We start from the raw sequence: 19746 nt of genomic DNA on the forward strand, positions 1-19746 counted from the left end.
CCCTACGAGTCTCCCACTGCTGTGAATTAGATTCGCCTTCTGCCTCTTCCCACTGGGCTGTGGGCTCAGGCAAGCAGAAGCCCTCCTCCCCTGTCTGACTGCTCTCAATCGAGATGGGTTCGGGTGAAGTGGGCTGTGACTCAGAGAGAGGCCAGAAGCTGAACGTGCTCGCCTTGGGCGGGGCTGCCTGCTCTGTTTGTTCTGCTGGAGCTGCCAGTTGTAGCTCCCGGGTCTTTTCTCTTTGCTCAAGTGTGGCTGGTGCAGGCCGTGAAGACCCAAGCTCGGGTTCTGCAGCCCTTGGAGTCTCTAAGCAGAGACTCAGGAAACGGTCCCTGGAGGACTGGGGGCCCAAGGCTCTGCCCCCTCTGAGCTGGTGCAGTTCCATGGTGCTGCCGTGAAGGGTGGTTGGGGGGTGAGGGGCAGCCACACAGATCACCAGGTGTGCAGGGTTCAGAGCTAAGACAGCCTGGCTTGGAATCTGTTCCCACCTCTCGTTAACGGCGCTACCGCAAGCACGCTATGTAGCCACGATGAGGCTCAGTTGTAAGAGGGGTGGTGATGAGGCCTGTACTGTCCCAGAGGGAGACTTCTAGGACAAACAGATGGCGCACCCGAATCGGGTGAGCACGTGGCTTTCAGATGGAGTGGTACAGTGTCTCTAGGACACCAGCCAAACCAAAGGCCGTGAGACGCTCTGAACAGGCCAGTGAAGTGAGGCGGGGAAAGGCATGGCCTGCAGAGCCACACCGGCCAGGGTTCAAGTCCCACAGAGTCACCAACTGTGTGCCCTTGGTGCTCAGGTGGCTCACCATGTCTGAGCCTTTGTTTTGTTCTCTGTCAAATGGGACGCTAAAACTGAAACATACCTCCTGAGGTTGTAGCGAGGATGAAATGAGATATGTGTGTGCCTTACTTAGCCCAGTGGTACTTAGTAAATCACTGTGGGATGGAGGAGTGGAGGAAGAGATGGCTTAGTTGCTTTTCCCAGTAGGTTGTAGAAAAAACCCCTCCTGGACCATGTGCTTCACACATCTTTGCCTGCCTTTACTGAGTAATGAATAGGTCACTCATGTTAGGCCCGTGAGGTCAGTCAGAGCCTCTGCTTGGCCCAAGCTGTCCAGGTGGCGCTAGTGATAAAGAACCTGCCTGCCAATGCAGGAGACATGAGAGACACGGGTTCAGTCCCGGGTTGGGAAGATCCCTTGGAGGAGGGCATAGCAACCCACTCCGGTATTCTTGCCTGGAGAATTCCATGGACAGAGGAGCCTGGCCGGCCATAGTCCAAAGGCTCGCAAAGAGTCGGACATGATGGAAGTGACAGCATACATGCGCGCCCAGAGAGCAGAGTGAGCTGCTATGGAGCCAGGCTTGAGCCAGGAAACCTGCAGCTTCCACAGCCCCAGAGGCCATGTGCTGGAGAAGTGTCTGTTCGATGCCAGCTTTTCCAAACGCTTCCAAGAGTTCAGGGACCACTGAGAGCTCTGGGGCCACAGGAGGGAAGCCACTGTCGTGGGCTAAGGTTCACCACTGTTGGCCAGTACGAGATCCACTGGACTTGGCCATCTTGTGGGCAGATTTGGTGATTGGGGTGGAGACTGGGGGAGGGGTTGCTGCCTCTCCTTTGCAACCCCAGGACAGGCCTGGCATTGGTCTTCCTGCTGTGGACCCTGGAGCAGTGCGGCAGTAGCTCACTTGCCTCGCCCGCTGGTTCAGGCGAAGAGACCAGCAGGCAGGAGAACAGTGCCCTGCGAGGGGTTGGATGCTCTTCCTGTAGGGGTGGTATCAGAAGCACCCGAGGTCCTTTTGTTGGTACATCTGCACTCCTCCTCCCTGTGAACTTCTAGGACTTGGACATGTGGCCCCAGACATGAAGCCCCCCTCCAAAGGCTCCTGGGAGGCCCCCCAGTGTGGGTGGAGGTAGTGGCCATAGCCTTGGCTGGGCCTTTCGGACCTTCCTGACAACCCCAGCAGGACGTATCCAGAGTCCGGGTCTCTGCTCTTCCCTCTGTGATTCTAATAGTTATGGCTCATAATCCTCAGAGGTTTTCTGAGGCTTTGCCACACACCAGGCACTGTGCTAAGGCTTCTGGGTCATGCTCCCCTGTGCTCCTCCTGGAGAGTAATGGTGTGTAGCTCAGAGTGCCGGCTCAGACACTGGTGCCGACACTAACCGTGCGGCTTTGGACACAGCTCTGTGCCTCAGTCTCCCCACCTGTGAAATGGTGATGACTAACAAGTACCTGTGTTACAGGGTAGTTGTGGGGGACTCTGCCAGTTGGTGAGCGCCATGTAAGTGCCCTGAGAGAAGGGCACTACTGTTATCCCGTTTTACAGATAAGGAAACTGAGGCTTAGAGAGGCTAAATGATCGGCAAGCGTCACTTGGCCCTAGGTAGAAGAGCTAGGGTCTGAGCCTAGCTTGTGAGCCCTACCTCCTTCTGTCTCAATTTAGAAAAATACATGTGGGGAGCATTTGGCCAGCTTCGGAAGTGGCATTCTCAACTTTCCGCAGAGCCCCGGTGAAAGGAGATCCTTCTCTAAGTAACCGAACTGGCCTCTGGGAGCTCTCCTAATCCACAGCAGAGGCAATTGCTGACCCGTGACACACATATCACAGAGGAGAAGGGAGGGATCAGCGAAGAATTTCTGTTTGGAAATGTTATCTAACGAGTGCTTTCAAGGGACTCGGAATGCGGAGCCTGCGCTGTCCTGCTGCCTGGTACCGGGAAAGCCTTATCCTCCCGGGTCCTGGCCAGCCCACGGACAGCCCGCTGGAGACCCAGGGCCCTGTCCCGTCCCACCCCCTGCGAGGACGGTCCAGGTGTCCTGGGATGCGCCCGGAGACCGGGCAGTGCGGAGTCACAGCCACAGGCTGTGCCTCCGGGCTCTGGATCCCTCAGCTCCTCTCCTCCCGGGCAGGGGCGCGAGCGGAGTTTGCTCAGCCCCTGGGGACCTTTCTGAACAAGGGCTCCTGGCACTTGCAGGACAGCATTTGCTTTTGCTGTTGCCGCGGCAGAGTCGCCAGCCAGGGTGCACAGGAACCCGAAACAGAAAAACAGCTTCGCAAGTCCTTGGGCCAGCCCAGCCGGCCGCGATGCCTGGGCCCGCTGGCCCGTCAAAGGCACCGCTCCACACAAGCTCACAGCCGCGCACACACCCCGCACCCGGCGGGCCGAGCCCTGCCGGGAGCCGCCTGCCTTCACCCCAAAGGCTCTTTGTCTGAAGGAGAGTGAGGCTTACTGATGAAGCCCTCACAAGCCCAGCCATGACCTCACGGTCCCCCGACCCCACCCCCCAAACGCCCCCCGCTGCCCAGGTGTCCACAGGTCCTGTGCTGGCAGCTGCCGTGTTGGGCTCCCAAGTGAAAGCAGGAGGGCCCAGCTGCAAACACCCGCCTCCCCAGCCGGAGGGGTCAGGGCTCTTGAACCCAGAGACCCGGGGCCAGCTGCTGCCTCTCACCCACTGTCCCTCGGGGTGCCATAGAGCCCGCCCCTTACCTCGTCCCTCCTGCCTGGCTCCGGGGCCGCTCCTCACATGCTTCACTCGGCCGTCAGCGGGGCAGCCTGGCCATGGCCTCCAGGAGGGGTCCCCAAGTCACAGACGGAACCCGGCCGGCCGCCGAGTAGCCCTACCTCACTGGCCTTGCTTGCTCCGCAGCAGGGCTCCAGCCTGGGGATGGGGCTGGCTGGGGGTCCTGCCGTGTGGCTCACAACCTGCCTTCTCTCTCGGGGGCAGGCTGCTGCCCCAGTGCCATGCTCTGCAGGTCCGGGGCTCAGGCAGCACCGCTCAGGGCTCACGGTCCATTCTCGGCTGTGGGCAGCAGCCTCACTTGAACTCCCAACTCCTTTGTGGAGCCTTTACATGCTGCCGGAGGAAACTGTGAGCACAGCCTGACCCTGGTTGGCTGCAGGCACTTCTCTCCACCCACCAGTGCAAGAGGATCCCCCAGGCCCCAGAAAGGCTCCGGGCCTCCCCTCAGCCCCAGACAGAGGCGGGCCGCCCGGTGATGTCACACTAGCTCCGGCCCCAGCTGGCCCGGCCCCTCCCGCCCCAGCCTGCTTTGGCGGCCTCGCCGGCCCCCTCCTTCCTTGGCATGAGCAGCTTGGCCAGCTCTGCTTGCTGGCCCAGCCGCTCCCAAAAGCCTGGGCAGCCCCGGGTGCGCTCTGCCGAGGCAGAGAGCGTCCCCTCTGACTCAGGTAATGGATTTAGATCCGCCCCAGCTGTGCAGGCAGCCGGGAGCCAGGTCCTCCCCCTGGGTCGCTTCCTGTCCCCTTCTCTGCCCTGCAGAGCCCCCGGGTGTGTGTGTTGGAGGGGGGGGCGTGTAGGCCGGGCAGTCCCGCACAGACGGTCTCTCCCCATCAGCCGCCCTCCTTGGAGACTTCCCTCACCTCTGAACCCTGGGGGAGGAGCCCCAGGCTGTCTTCACAGCAGTCAGCAGGATCCACGCTGTGAAGTTAGAGAGAAGCAGTGGCTCAGGACAGGCTGGGGGTGGGGAGGCGCCAGAGAGACGCTCAGTCTCTTCCCACCTGAGCGGCCTTGATTAAGTCACTTCGTCTCTCTGGACATCCCTCTCGTGCATCAGTAAGTGAGCTGAGATGAGTAATCTACCTCCAAGGGCAGCGGAGACGAGCTCGTGAATGTTGGTAGGCTCAGAGCAGGAAAGGAGACAGCCCTGGACTCCACGAAGTGAGCGATGATACAGACTCGTGGGCGTGGGCAGGCCTGCTGGGGGGCATCAAGGCAAATCCTGCGAAGGGGCATCCAGGGGCTGGTTTGTCCTCTGCCTGGACAACAGCCATGTGCAACGTTGGTGGTAACTCTTCTTTCCTTTTTAAAAAAATTGATTGATGGTGGTGGTGGTAGTGATGATATTTGGCTACCAGTTGGGAGAGAAACTTTAATGGGGTTCTTCACACCCCTAGGCACAGGGTGTCATGTTCCTGGTCCAGGGCAAATGGGTCCTCCGAGGTCCTCGCCTCCCTGGGATCGCCACTCTGGTCTTTGCAGGGAGCAGACTTTTCTTCTTGCCTCGGTTTCTCCTGTCCTGCTCAGAGCTTCTCCATTTTCCATCTCTCAGTTCCATCCCTTTTTAGAAAGTGAGTCTTTGCCAGAAGACCCCAGCATCTTGCAGGCTACCTACCGCATTAGCCAGACAGCTGGATGGCACAGAGACCCTCCGCATAGGGACTATGGGGGTGAAGGTGCCACTCACTCTGTGGGTATTCTGAAGGGCCTGGAGGGTCCTGGTGGAACCATGGCAGTGGGGCCAAGGAAGGCTGGGATGCGCCTGAATTCTCCTGAGCGGCACCCTGACAGCCTGTGTGCAGGCATGTTCCCCTCTCTCTCTCCCTCGTCCTTCTCTCTCTCTCCTCTTTCTCTCTCTTTGACTCTCTTCTCCAGAAAGTTTTTTTTTTTCTTTCAGAATCTGCTCAGGCTTCTCTGGTGGCTCAGATGGTAAAGAATCTGCCTGCAATGCAGGAGACCTGAGTTCGAGCCCTGGGTCGGGAAGATCCCCTGGAGAAGGGAATGGCTACCCACTCCAGTATTCTTGCCTGGAGAATCCCATGGACGGAGGAGCCTGGTGGGCTACAGTCCATGGTGTTGCAAAGAGTCAGACATTACTGAGCGACTAATTCTTTCACTGAGCCAACACCAGAAAGGCAAAATTCCTGTCCTCACAGAGCTCACAGGCAGGAGGGGAGGCAGACAGACAGACTGAGGCACACGAGAAGCACTGGGCACACGGAGTATCTGAGCAGGAGGCCTGAACAAGCAGTCAGGGCACGTAGTACAAAGTGGTGCTGAAACCTGAAGGGTGAGTCAGCAGGTGGTGAGTTTGGAAGGACGACGGCCCATCAGTTGGAGAGAATAGTGCGTCAGGTTCAAAGATAGTCCCCGCAATATCTCGCTTCTGCAGTGAGACCCTGACACTCCTCCCACTGAGAGGCAGGGTCTCTGCTCCTTCCCCTCATATCCAGGTGTTTCTTACCTGCTTGTAGAAGCAGTGGGAGTGGCACCGCCTGACTGCCAAGGCTGGGTGAAAAAAGGCAGTCTGCCTTGTTTGCTGGCACACTCGGTGTTGGAGCCGTGGGCCAGGCTGGACCCGGAGAAGTCCAACTACCCAGAAGCCGCCGCGCAAAGACCACGTGTGTCGTAGGTCCCAGCTGGTAGCCGGCACCAACCCCCAGACAAGGGAGAAAGAGGCCCCTCGCCACTGAGTCACTCCCTGGCTAGAGAGTCTTCCTGCCGAGACCCCAGGCCACCGGAAGCAGAGAGAAGCCATCCTGGTGTTCCACGTCTAAGTTCCTGACCCACAGAACCCACGGGGGAAGGAAATGGTTATTTTCAGTTCAGTTCAGTTCAGTCGCTCAGTCGTGTCCGACTCTTTGCGACCCCATGAATCGCAGCACGTCAGTCCTCCCTGTCCATCACCAACTCTCGGAGTTCACCCAGACTCAAGTCCATCGAGTCAGTGATGCCATCCAGCCATCTCATCCTCTGTCGTCCCCTTCTCCTCCTGCCCCCAATCCCTCCCAGCATCAGAGTCTTTTCCAATGAGTCAACTCTTCGCATGAGGTGGCCAAAGTACTGGAGTTTCAGCTTTAGCATCATTCCTTCCAAAGAAATCCCAGGGCTGATCTCCTTCAGAATGGACTGGTTGGATCTCCTTGCAGTCCGAGGGACCCTCAAGAGTCTTCTCTAACACCACAGTTCAAAAGCATCAATTCTTTGGCACTCAGCCTTCTTCACAGTCCAACTCTCACATCCATACATGACCACAGGAAAAACCATAGCCTTGACTAGACGGACCTTTGTTGGCAAAGTAATGTCTCTGCTTTTGAACATGCTATCTAGGTTGGTCATAACTTTCCTTCCAAGGAATAAGCATCTTTTAATTTCATGGCTGCAGTCACCATCTGTAGTGATTTTGGAGCCCCAAAAAATAAAGTCTGACACTGTTTCCACTGTTTCCCCATCTATTTGCCATGAAGTGATGGGATCGGATGCCATGATCTTCGTTTTCTGAATGTTGAGCTTTAAGCCAACTTTTTCACTCTCCACTTTCACTTTCATCAAGAGGCTTTTTAGTTCCTCTTCACTTTCTGCCATAAGGGTGGTGTCATCTGCATATCTGAGGTTATTGATATTTCTCCCAGCAATCTTGATTCCAGCTTGTGCTTCTTCCAGTCCAGCATTTCTCATGATGTACTCTGCATAGAAGTTAAATAAGCAGGGTGACAATATACAGCCTTGACGTACTCCTTTTCCTATTTGGAACCAGTCTGTTGTTCCATGTCCAGTTCTAACTGTTGCTTCCTGACCTGCATACAGATTTCTCAAGAGGCAGGTCAGCTGGTCTGGTATTCCCATCTCTTTCAGAATTTTCCACAGTTTATTGTGATCCACACAGTCAAAGGCTTTGGCATAGTCAATAAAGCAGAAATAGATGTTTTTCTGGAACTCTCTTGCTTTTTCCATGATCCAGCGGATGTCGGCAATTTGATCTCTGGTTCCTCTGCCTTTTCTACAACCAGCTTGAACATCAGGAAGTTCATGGTTCACGTACTGCTGAAGCCTGGCTTGGAGAATTTTGAGCATTACTTTACTAGCGTGTGAGTAGGCCACAGAATTTTGGTGGTGATTTGATACACTACAGTAGCAACAGAAGCAGACCCTGAGGCAAGAGCGACTGTGAGGGACTGAGTCAGGTGCAGTTTGGAGGAGAGAAGGGGAACGTGGTGGAGGACAAGGCCTTGTCAGAGGGGGACTTCTTCCCAGGGGCAGTCAGGAGCCACTGAAAGGTTCTGAGCAGGGCAGGGTTCCGGCCTGCTGTTATTTTTAAGGCCATGATGGCGTTGAGCGCAGACTGGACTGACAGGCCCTGCAGTTGAGGCCCCAGAGCTGCGGGGCAATGGTGGAGACACTCTGGAGAGAGAGGTGACTGGGAGGCCACGGGACCCCTGCTGCTACTGCTGCTAAGTCACTTCAGTCGTGTCCGACTCTGTGTGACCCCATAGATGGCAGCCCACCAGGCTCCCCCGTCCCTGGGATTCTCCAGGCAAGAACACTGGAGTGGGTTGCCATTTCCTTCTCCAATGCATGAAAGTGAAAAGTGAAAGTGAAGTCGTTCAGCGACCCCATGGACTGCAGCCTACCAGGCTCCTCCGTCCATGGGATTTTCCAGGCAAGAGTATTAGAGTGGGGTGCCATTGCCTTCTCCGCCACGAGACCCCTGGGGCAGGGGGATTCCTAGGTTTTCCCGCCCCCAGGAATAGGTGTAGCCCAAGTCCCTTGGTTGCTAAACAGATTTGCTTTCCCAGTTCTAAGTTGCTAGGGTCCCATGCAGTGGGGGAGGAACACTAGGGTGACCTCTCAGTGAGCGCCATCCCTGCATTTCCACCTGTGTGCTGGACCAGTGTCCTGTGACTGACACGTTTGAGGAGCAGGGAATCTTTTCCTTTTTTATACTTTTTATCAGAATGAAAGAAAAGTGTGACATTTACATGGTGGCAGAAAACCAGCAATCTTAATTGTGTCCCACAATTTGTATAAATGATTTCATGTTTTTTCTATCATGTCACATTCCTGACAGTTACAGTTTTTTTCTTTTTTTTTTTTTTTTGTTGGGAATGTTGGGATGGTCTACTGAGATAACCTTGTGTGTGGAGTGGGGGTGGGGTAGGAGTGCACGAATGATGTGGGTGCTTATATAAACAGGGGTGCTTGGGAAGGGCCTTTGCTGTTTCTTGCAGCCTCAGAGTCTTACCTTTCAGCAGGATTTCAGGATTCATGTATCCCAAACTGATGTATCCTTTCAGCAAGCACTTTTGAAATCCCTTTCCATTGTCTTCTGGCTTACATTGTTTCTAATGAGCAGTCAGCTCTCTTCCTGTGTAGTCCTTCCTGTGTACATGGAAAGGGGGTCTTTTCTCCTCTAACTTCTTTTAAGATTTCTCTTTATCTTTGATTTTCAGCAATATGATGATGTAATTTTTGTGTGTGTGTGTGTATTTTTTCTACATGGGATTCACTGAGTTTTTCAGATCTGTGGGTTGGTATTTTTCACTGAATTTGGGAATGTGTTATGGTGTGGGGGAGGTTAGGGACCATTATTCTTTTAAATATTTCTTCTGTACCATTCTCTCTCCCCTCCCCTTCTGGAACTCCACTTACACACTTGAGTTGTTCCACAGGTCACTGAAGCTCCATTTATTTATCTTTTTCAAAAAAAATCTCTGTGCTTCAGTTTGGATCATTTCTGTTACCTGGCTTCAAGTTTGCAGATCCATTATTCTATAGTGTTTAATCTGCTCTTAATGTTGTCCAAATTATGTTTTCCATCAGGTGCTATATTCTTTTGGTTTTAGAATTGCCACTTGGTTTATCTTTATGGGTCCCATTTCTCTTCTGAGATTCTCTATCCACTCGTTCATTCTGTCCTTCATTTCCTGAAAATCCTGTACATATTTAAAAGTAATGCTCAAAATTTTCCAAGCCAGGCTTCAGCAATACGTGAACCATGAACTTCCTGATGTTCAAGCTGGTTGTAGAAAAGGCAGAGGAACCAGAGATCAAATTGCCGACATCCGCTGGATCATGGAAAAAGCAAGAGAGTTCCAGAAAAACATCTATTTCTGCTTTATTGACTATGCCAAAGCCTTTGACTGTGTGGATCACAATAAACTGTGGAAAATTCTGAAAGAGATGGGAATACCAGACCAGCTGACCTGCCTCTTGAGAAATCTGTATGCAGGTCAGGAAGCAACAGTTAGAACTGGACATGGAACAACAGACTGGTTCCAAATAGGAAAAGGAGTACGTCAAGGCTGTATATTGTCACCCTGCTTATTTAACTTCTATGCAGAGTACATCATGAGAAATGCTGGACTGGAAGAAGCACAAGCTGGAATCAAGATTGCTGGGAGAAATATCAATAACCTCAGATATGCAGATGACACCACCCTTATGGCAGAAAGTGAAGAGGAACTAAAAAGCCTCTTGATGAAAGTGAAAGTGGAGAGTGAAAAAGTTGGCTTAAAGCTCAACATTCAGAAAACGAAGATCATGGCATCCGGTCCCATCACTTCATGGCAAATAGATGGGGAAACAGTGGAAACAGTGTCAGACTTTATTTTTTGGGGCTCCAAAATCACTACAGATGGTGACTGCAGCCATGAAATTAAAAGACGCTTATTCCTTGGAAGGAAAGTTATGACCAACCTAGATAGCATGTTCAAAAGCAGAGACATTACTTTGCCAACAAAGGTCCATCTAGTCAAGGCTATGGTTTTTCCTGTGGTCATGTATGGATGTGAGAGTTGGACTGTGAAGAAGGCTGAGTGCCGAAGAATTGATGCTTTTGAACTGTGGTGTTGGAGAAGGCTCTTGAGGGTCCCTCGGACTGCAAGGAGATCCAACCAGTCCATTCTGAAGGAGATCAGCCCTGGGATTTCTTTGGAAGGAATGATGCTAAAGCTGAAACTCCAGTACTTTGGCCACCTCATGCGAAGAGTTGACTCATTGGAAAAGACTCTGATGTTGGGAGGGATTGGGGGCAGGAGGAGAAGGGGACGACAGAGGATGAGATGGCTGGATGGCATCACTGACCCGATGGACGTGAGTCTGGGTGAACTCCGAGAGTTGGTGATGGACAGGGAGACCTGGCGTGCTGCGATTCATGGGGTCGCAAAGAGTCGGACACGATTGAGCGACTGAACTGAACCGAACTGACACATTTTAAGGGGCTTCCTTCTCAGGTGGTGATAGTGGTGAAGAACCTGCCTTCCAGAAGATGTAAGAGAGGCAGGAGACCTAAGAGACGCACGTCGATCCCTGGGTTGGGAAGATCCCCTGAAGGAAGGCATGGCAACCCATTGCAGTATCCTTGCCTGGAGAGTCCCATGGACAGGGGACCCTGGTGGGCTATAGTCCCTAGGGCTGCGAACAGTCAGACGTGTCTGAAGCAACTTAGCATGCATGTGTGTCTCTGGGATTATCCAGGCAGGAATACTGGAATGAGTTGCTGTGCCCTCCTCCAGGGAATCTTCCCAACTCAGGGACTGCACCTGCATCTCTTAGGTCTCCTGCATTGGCAGGAGTTTTTTTTACTACTAGCACCACCTGGGAATCTCAGCACACACACACTCATGCGCACACACAAACACACTCACATACACACATACACATTTTAAAATCCCTTATATAGGGATATACTAATTCCAACATCTGGGTCATCAGTGGGTCTAATTTTATCATTTCTTTTGATCATGGGTCATATTTTCTTGCTTCTTCACATGCCTATAATTTTTAAATCATACACTGGACATTTTGGATCCTATGTTGAAAAGACTCAGCATGTTACTGTCTTTCTCTCCAGAATGATGTGTTTTGTTCTGACAGGCAGTTAAATTACTGGCGTATTACCTTGCTTTTGTGCAGGCTATGTTTTTAGGTTTTGTTCAGGTAGGTTTATTTTGCCCGTAATCCTAGAGTATAACCCTTAATCCTGGGTTTAGTAGTAAGGCATGGCCTTTCTAGGATTAAATTGGGAGCCATAAGTGTTGGCTAAGCCCTTTTAACTTGGCAGTGCTTGAACTCCAGACTCCATCTTTCAGGCAGCTGCTGAACTTTCTGCCTCTCAGTCACTGCTTTGTTTTGGGCTCTATGAACCCTCTCTCTCCATGTGTACAATTTAGGAGTCAAGTAAGGATTCAAGGAACCTGTATGGTCATTTTGGAGCTCCTCGTTCTGTGGCTATCTCCTTTCTAGCGTTTTCTCCTTCAGTTTCCATCCACAAGGTCCAATGTCTTCCTCTTCTTCCCAGCTGGTAACACTGCTGCATTCTGTTTCAACACTCAGTGTATCATCATGAATAGGGAAATACCCTTGTGTGCTTCATGTCTTTCAAGGACCGTATCCCCTCCAGCTTCTATTGGTTGCTTCTCTGGATTGCTCTCAAGTGCTTTCAAGCAGTTGTCTTTGTATATTGTCCAGCTTTCATCATTGTTACTGATGAGAGGGTTAATTCAATACAATCTACTCCTGCTTTTCAGGAACTGGACCTCTCCACATCCCAGTGGAATTTGCCTTCTCACCCAACCTTCTGTACGCCTGCTTTTGTTGGTGTCCTACCATACACTAACCAGCTGGTGGGTGTCCTTAATTCAGTTGTCTGCCCTCCCTGTTCTTGGTCAGAGTCTTTTGGGAAATATCAGCCCCAGTAATTTGTAGGTTGCTTCAACTCAGTGTACCCACCAGGGCACTAGAAGATAAAAGAAATGTGTGTCCTCAAACGCCTTGTTAGAGCACCTGTGAACACCAAAGATGATGTTCTTTTCATTGCAGGGGACTGGAAAGCAAAAGTAGGAAGCCAAGAGATACCAAATTTGCCTGGAGTGACATGCAAATTTGGCCTTGGAGTACAAAATGAAGCAGGGCAAAGGGTAACAGACTTTTACCAAGAGAATGCACTGGTCACAGCAAACACCCTCTTCCAACAACACAAGAGACAACTCTGTACATGGACATCACCAGATGGCCAATACTGAAATCAGATTGATTATATCCTTTGCAGCCAAAGATGGAGAAAGCCTATGCTGTCAGCAAAAACAAGACTGGGAACTGACTGCGGCTCAGATCATGAACTGCTTATTGCAAAATTCAGACTTAAATTGAAGAAAGTGTGGAAAACCACTAGACTACTCAGTTCAGTTCAGTTCAATCTCTCAGTCGTGTCTGACTCTTTGCAACCCCATGAACTGTAGCATGCCACGCTTCCCTGTCCATCACCAAATCCTGGAGCTTGTTCAAACCCATGTCCATTGAGTTGGTGATGCCATCCAGCCATCTCATCCTTTGTCATCCCCTTGCTCTCCCACCTTCAATCATTCCCTGCATCAGGGTATTTTCAAATGAGTCAGTTCTTTGCATCAGGTGGCCAAAGTACTGGAGTTTCAGCTTCAGCATCAGTCCTCCCAATGAGTATTCAGGACTAATTTCCCATAGGATTGACTGGTTGGATCTCCCTGCAGTCCAAGGGACTCTCAAGAGTCTTCTCCAATACCACAGTTCAAAAGCATCAATTCTTCGGTGCTCAGCTTTTTTTATAGTCCAACTCTCACATCCATACGTGACTACTGGAAAAACCATAGCTTTGACTAGATGGACCTTTATCAGTGCCTTTACCAACAAAGACCATTCAGGTATGACCTAAGTCAAATCTCTTATGATTTTATACAGTGGAAGTGACAAATAGATTCAAGGGATTAGATCTGATAGACAGAGTGCCTGAAGAACTATGGACAGAGGTTGGTAACATTGAACAGGAGGCTGTGATCAAGACCGTCCCCAAGAAAAAGAAATGCAAAAAGGCAAAATGATTGTCTGAGAAGGCCTTACAAATAGCTGAGAAAAGAAGGGAAGCTAAAAGCAAAGGAGAAAATGAAAGATACATCCATCTGAATGCAGAGTTCCAAAGAGTAGCAAGGAGAGATAAGAAAGCCTTCATAAGTGACTAATGCAAAGAAATAGATAAAAACAATAGAATGAGAAAGACTAGAGATCTCTTCAAGAAAATTAGAGATACCAAGGGAACATTTCATGCAAAGATGGGCTCAATAAAGGACAGAAATGATAGGGACCTAACAGAAGCAAAGATATTAAAAAGAGGTGGCAAGAATACACAAAAGAACTATACAAAAAAGATCTTCATGACCCAGATAACCACGATAGTGTGATCACTCACCTAGAGCTGGACGGACACCCTGGAATACGAAGTCAAGTGGGTCTTAGGAAGCATCACTGCAAGCAAAGCTAGTGGAGGTGATGGAATTCCAGCTCAGCTATTTCAAGTCCTAAAAGAAGATGCTGTGAAAGTGCTGCACTCAATATGCCAGCAAATTTGGAAAACTCAGCAGTGGCCACAGGACCAGAAAAGGTCAGTTCTCATTCCAATCCCAAAGAAAGGCAATGCCAAAGAATGTTCAAGCCATTGCACAGTTGCACTCATCTCACACGCTAGCAAAGTAATGCTCAACATTCTCCAAGCTAGACTTAAACAGTACATGAACTGAGTAATTCCAGATGTACAAGCTGGATTTAGAAAAGGCAGAAGGCACCAGAGATCAAATTGCCAACATCCATTGGATCATAGAAAAAGCAAGAGAATTCCAGAAAAACATCTACTTCTGCTTCACTGACTATGCCAAAGCCTTTGACTGTGTGGATCACAACAAACTGTGGAAAATTTTTAAAGAAATGAGGATACCAGACCACCTTACCAGCCTCCTGTGAAACCTGTATGCAGGTCAAGAAGCAACAGTTTGAACATGGAAAAACAGACTGGTTCCAAATTGGGAAAGGAGTACGTCAAGGCTGTATATTGTCACCCTGCTTATTTAACTTATATGCAAAGTACATCATGTGAACAGTCAGGCTGGATGAAGCACAAGTTGGAATCAAGATTGCCAGGAGTAATATAAATAACCTCAGGTATGCTGATGATACCACCCTTATGGCAGAAAGTAAAGAGGAGCTAAAGAGCCTCTTGATAGAAAATGAAAGAAGAGAGTGAAAAAGCTGGCTTAAAACTCAGCTTTCAAAAAACTAAGATCATGGCATCTGGTCCCATCACAAATAGATGGGGAGACAATGGAAACAGTGACAGACTTTATTTTCTTGGGCTCCAAAATCACTGCAGATAGTGACTGCAGCCATGAAATTAAAAGATGCTTGCTCCTTGGAAGAAAAGCTATGACCAACCTAGACAGCATATTCAAAAGCAGAGACATTACTTTGCCAACAAAGGTCTGTCTAGTCAAAGCTATGGTTTTTCCAGTGGTCATGTATGCATGTGAGAGTTGGACCTTAAAGAAAACCAAGTGCCAAAAATTGATGCTTTTGAACTGTGATGTTGGAGAAGACTCTTGAGAGTCCCTTGGACTGCAAGGAGATCCAATCAGTCCATCCTAAAGGAAATCAGTCCTGAATATTCATTGGAAGGACTGATGCTGAAGCTGAAGCTCCAATACTTTGGCCACCTCATTCGAAGAACTGACTTATTAGAAAAGGCCCTGATGCTGGGAAAGCATTGAAGTCAGGAGGAGAAGGGGATGACAGAGGATGAGATGGTTGGATGGCATCACTGACATGATGGACATGAGTTTGAGCAAGCTCTGGAAGATGATGAAGGACAGGGAAGCCTGGCGTGCTGCAGTCCATGGGATCGCAAAGAGTCAGACATGACAGAGCAATTGAACTGAACTGACTGTAGGTACCTGTGATGTGCCGGGTAGCAAGCTTAGTATTTTACAGGTATCTTTTTTCTTCTCTTGAAACCCTATGAGGGAAGTTTTACTATTTTGTTCTACTAACAAGAAGAGTGAGGCTTGGCAAAGTGAGGTTCCTCACAGCAGACCACACTGCTAGGCAGAAATAGGACCGAGATAAAGACTTACGTCAGGAGCACTACAGCAGGCAGGCATATTATGGTGCTGTCCTGGAAACAAATTGCATTTCTTTGATTCTAACCTTTTAATGCTTTTTTCTTGTTTTTGAGATCTCTGAAATCAGGGGGCATCTTAAAGTTAATAGCATGTCAGGGTTTAATTGGCAGCACCGTTTCTTTTTTGCTAGAACACGACCCATTTAATGGTTGACAACTTCTCAGATTCGAGGAAAGGTGGCAGTTTTTAGTGATCATGGCTACAGTGAGGTTGATCCATGGGTGAGGGATTGAAAGGCAGGGCCCCTCGTCTCCTGGTCAGCTGGTCTTGGGAAGGCCTAGGGGAGTGTCTGAGCATCGGCAAGGCTGTGAAATTGCCAGAAGCCTCCATCCATCTGATTTAATGAAACAGCTGCCTCTGAGCTGAGAGTGAGCCAGCTGGTCCCCTCCTCTCCTGGTGGTGTTGGGGTCGGGTCCTATGACTTGCTGCTTTGTGCTTGGCAGGGTAGCCGTGTGTTTCCTGCTGAGAAGTTAGGGGGCTTCATTTACGGGAAGATTCTAAGGCAGTGCTCCTGTACTGCCCAGTGTCACAGAGGCTGTCCAGGCACACGGAAAGCCCTTTGAGGTCACTGTTTCTGTTAAGTGCTTGCCAGGCCAGTCTATGCAAATGTCAGCACAGGGCACACGCTCAGTTACAAAAGCAGTTTGAAGAGCCTGTTTTCAGCTTGCGTAAGTCCCATCTCATTCCCGACTTGTCAGCCCACCTGCTGGAGGACAGAGTCAGGGCAGCACCTCTCCTCAGGCCTGGACATCACCTGCCAGTCCTAAGGACGTCACCTGCCATATCCGCTACCTTGGCAACAGATACTTATGAAGCCCCATCTGAGCACCAACTGTGAGCTCCAGGTCAGTTTGCCCAGAGAAAATTTGCTGAGACTTTAGTTGACAAGTTTTCATCTTGTCTTTATAATGATATTTTAGGGAATGTTCATTTGTTTGGTTCATCGCTGCCCTCTCACCCTGTTGCTTGACATGGGGCTCATCCCCAGGATGGGAGACCGAGGGGCAGAGAGAGGAGAGATTTAATTTTAGCATTCGTTGGTTTTCTTTTGTAGCTTCATAACAGAACCTTCACAGAAAATTTCCAAAGCTGTTTAAAATCATCCCCATCTTACATAAACAATTTAAAAACAGTTGCCTCTGGAGCATTGTGGTCTGTGTCAGCAGGACCTTTGTCCTATCAGGAAATGAGGGGCTGGAGGCAGCCTTCCAGTCCGTGGGGGAGGACCCCAACCCCCTTACAGACAGACACCTGCTGAAATTCTCGTCCCGAGGAGCCGCTGAGCTGATGCTGACCTGGCTGATTGCTCCTGGGACCCAACAGGGCAGCAGAGCAGATAAATGAGGGCTTCTGGTAAGAGACGGGTAGAGTGAGCTTCCCAGGCATGAAGTCAGGTGGAGCCACTAAACAGAGATGCTGGTGCTGGCAGGGAGATGGGCTGGTGTCATCAGAGAGATCCGGGGGCTGGGCCTAGGGCTGCCTCGGTCTGGGCTCTGGCCTGAGCATCTCACTCAAGGCCTGGTGTGTGGAAGCACATGATTGATGTCCATTGAATGACTGCAGGGGAACACGAGCCTTTTAAAGCTCATCCCGGGTTCCTGACTCAGGGTCTTAGTGGTAAGGGCAGCATGGACCCCCCCATTTGGGAGTCTGTCTAGGAGGAAGAGGGTGGGCTTCCCAGATGGCTCAGTAAAGAATCCACCTGCTGATATAGAAGCCTCAGGAGACAGGAGTTTGGTCCCTAGGTCGGGAAGAGGTCCTGGAAGAGGAAGTGGCAACCCATTCCAGTATTCTTGCCAGGTTAATCCCACGGACAGAGGAGCCTGGCAGGCTGCAGTCCACGGGGTTGCCGAGAATGGGATACGACTGAGAGACTGCGCACGCTAGGAGAGTGGGGAGGAGACTAAGGAGAGAAAGACAGCTGCCCTGACGTGGCAAGGCTGTGTCTAAACCACTGACGGGCTGCCCCGGGTCTGCCCCAAGCTGGCTCTGGGGGTCCTAGGTGACTCCCTCCTTCACTGATGTGGCTCCCGGGTGCCCCGCCCCAGCCACGCCCTCCCCGCTTCCCTGCTCTGTCTGCCAGCTCGGTACAGGAGGGAAGGCAGGACCTGCTATGGGCCTTTCAGGGCCACCCTGCCAGGTGCAGGTGGGCAGCAGAGGGACATCCCTCGCTCGAGTTCCTGGTCCAAGTGGGTGACGGTGGTGTCCCCAGTCCTAGCTCCTCTCCTCTGCATGGCATGGCCTGTCCCCAAGCACTTTGGCATTTGTTATCTCCCTTGAGACTCACGGCAGGCCTGGGGCTGGAGAGGGCAGCAGATACTCCCGTCTCATAGATGAAGGAGCAGAGACTGGGAAAACATTACGATTGCTATTACCGTCATCATTTATCGTTCACTACGTATCGGGCGTCGTGCCGGTCTGTTCACTAGCCTCGTCTCACCCGGTCCTCCTGGGGTCTGTGCGGGTGGTGCCCTAGGTGGGACCCAACTCCTCCCCCGACCCCCGGCCCTGGGCACTCTGTGAGCGCCTCCCCCACTACAAATACTAAAAACCATCTTCTGTGACTGTGTTGGTGTAAGGAGAAATACATTAACATTATATATTGAAGCATTTTCTGACCTAAAACTTCACTGTTTATTCTCATTTTGAAAGAAGCTAGAACATTTTGGGGGGCCCCTGATAGTGTCATGAACCCCCAGCCCTGTGCCTGCTGCCCCCGATGGATAACTCAGCCCTGACTGAGGGGCCACACTCCCTACTCCACAAATTCAGAATCCCAAACCACTAAAACAAAGAAACAAAAAACCCAGCAAGCCTTTTTTTTTTTTTTAAGAAGTTTGGCACACGTTCATTTGGCGGTAAAAATCCATCTTGACTCGACGTGAGGTTCTGTGTAGTATTTGGGCAGCGTGTTTACAACCCCCAGGGCCGCCGCTCAGCGCTGGCCACCACCCCCTCCCTCACTCCCGCCTCCGTGGTCGTGTTCACTGTAGATCTGCCCTCCTGAACAGCAAGTTCCTCAGGGATAGGGCATCTCTGTGGATACAGATGTTAACTATTTCTCTGTAGATCCATGATTCCCTCTTTCTCAGTGAACCCTAAAGTTATCAGAACTAGAGTCCAAAGCGATGAGCCAGCGCTGGTGGTGTGGCGGTGGTGGGGCACGTGGTATCTCTGGATTATGGGAAAACATAATGTTTTCCCATCTGCTCTAGCAGGTATGAGGAGGACAGTTGCTGTTGGGTCCTGGGAGGAACACATGGGGGCAACATCATGGCACCTCGTAATGGAGACGACGACACTACGTGGGCGTTGGCCCAGTGCCAGGCACTGTGCTCAGGGTTACTGTGAATTACCTTGTTTGTATTCACAGCAGCTCTGGGCCGAGGAAAAAACAAGGTGTAGGCAGGTTCGGTGGCCTGCCTGAGGGCGTACCAGGTGAAGTGATGGAGCAGAGATGCAGACCCAGGCACGGGGACTTCTGGTGCCACCAGGAAGGGCCTGAGTCTGGCCTGGCCTCCAGAGAGCAGCCTGAGCTCCAGGCAGCGAGGGCTGTCAGCAGAGGCAGGAGGGGCTGTTTTCACTACAGTGGTGGTGAGGCTGGGGCTCAGGCAGTGCTGAACTGTGAGACTCGAGGCCACAGGCCTCCGCACGAGCCACGGAGCAGAGCAAAGGGCCAGGCCGCCGCCCTCGTAAGGGACGTCCTCTCAGTTATTCCATGAGTCTCTGCAGTGCCAGGTGCTGGGGACGCAGCAGTGAACAAGACAGACATAGCCCCTGGCCCTTTGGAGCACGCCTGTCTTTGAGGAGGCAGACAATGAAGAGATGAGATAATTTCCAGACTGATAAAACCAGTTACTGGAATAGGAAAGATGGGGGTGGGAAGGAGGCTGTTTTAAACAGGGTGCTCAGGGAAGGCTTCCAGGAGGGAGGCTCACGTGAACCAAGGCCCAAACACCGGAAGGAGGCAGCCACGCAAAGGAATAGCACATGCAAAAGCAATGGGATGGGAGTGAACTTGGCCTTCTGAGAAATTAAAGATCAGTGTGGCCCAGCAGAGGGGCTGAGTAGGAGAGGGGAGGGAGGCAGGCGGGCCCCTCCTGTGGGCCAGGGGAGGTCTCGGGGTTGGATGCAGACTGCAGTGGAGGCCTCTGGGGGGTTGCACACAGAAAAATGAGGTGCACTGTTCATTGTCCCTCCTGGGGCTGGGTGGAGAGTGGTCCAAAGGGAATAAGAATGGAGCT

At 51.2% G+C, this 19746-nt stretch overlaps 2 protein-coding genes across 4 annotated transcripts in view; one reads left to right on the forward strand and one right to left on the reverse strand.

Annotated features, from left to right (window-relative positions):
- ANGPTL2 (angiopoietin like 2) overlaps window positions 1-3972 on the reverse strand; it is a 36146-nt gene extending 32174 nt beyond the window's left edge. The window contains exon 1 of the mRNA XM_055541189.1: window positions 3497-3972. The gene's annotated coding sequence lies outside the window, so the exon portion shown is untranslated. The remainder of the gene's footprint in view (window positions 1-3496) is intronic.
- Window positions 1-19746, forward strand: part of RALGPS1 (Ral GEF with PH domain and SH3 binding motif 1) — a 295892-nt gene that overhangs the window by 189289 nt on the left and 86857 nt on the right. The window lies entirely within an intron of this gene.

The sequence above is a fragment of the Bubalus kerabau genome, chromosome 11 (assembly GCF_029407905.1).
Source record: "Bubalus kerabau isolate K-KA32 ecotype Philippines breed swamp buffalo chromosome 11, PCC_UOA_SB_1v2, whole genome shotgun sequence".
Classification (NCBI taxonomy): Eukaryota; Metazoa; Chordata; class Mammalia; order Artiodactyla; family Bovidae; genus Bubalus; species Bubalus kerabau.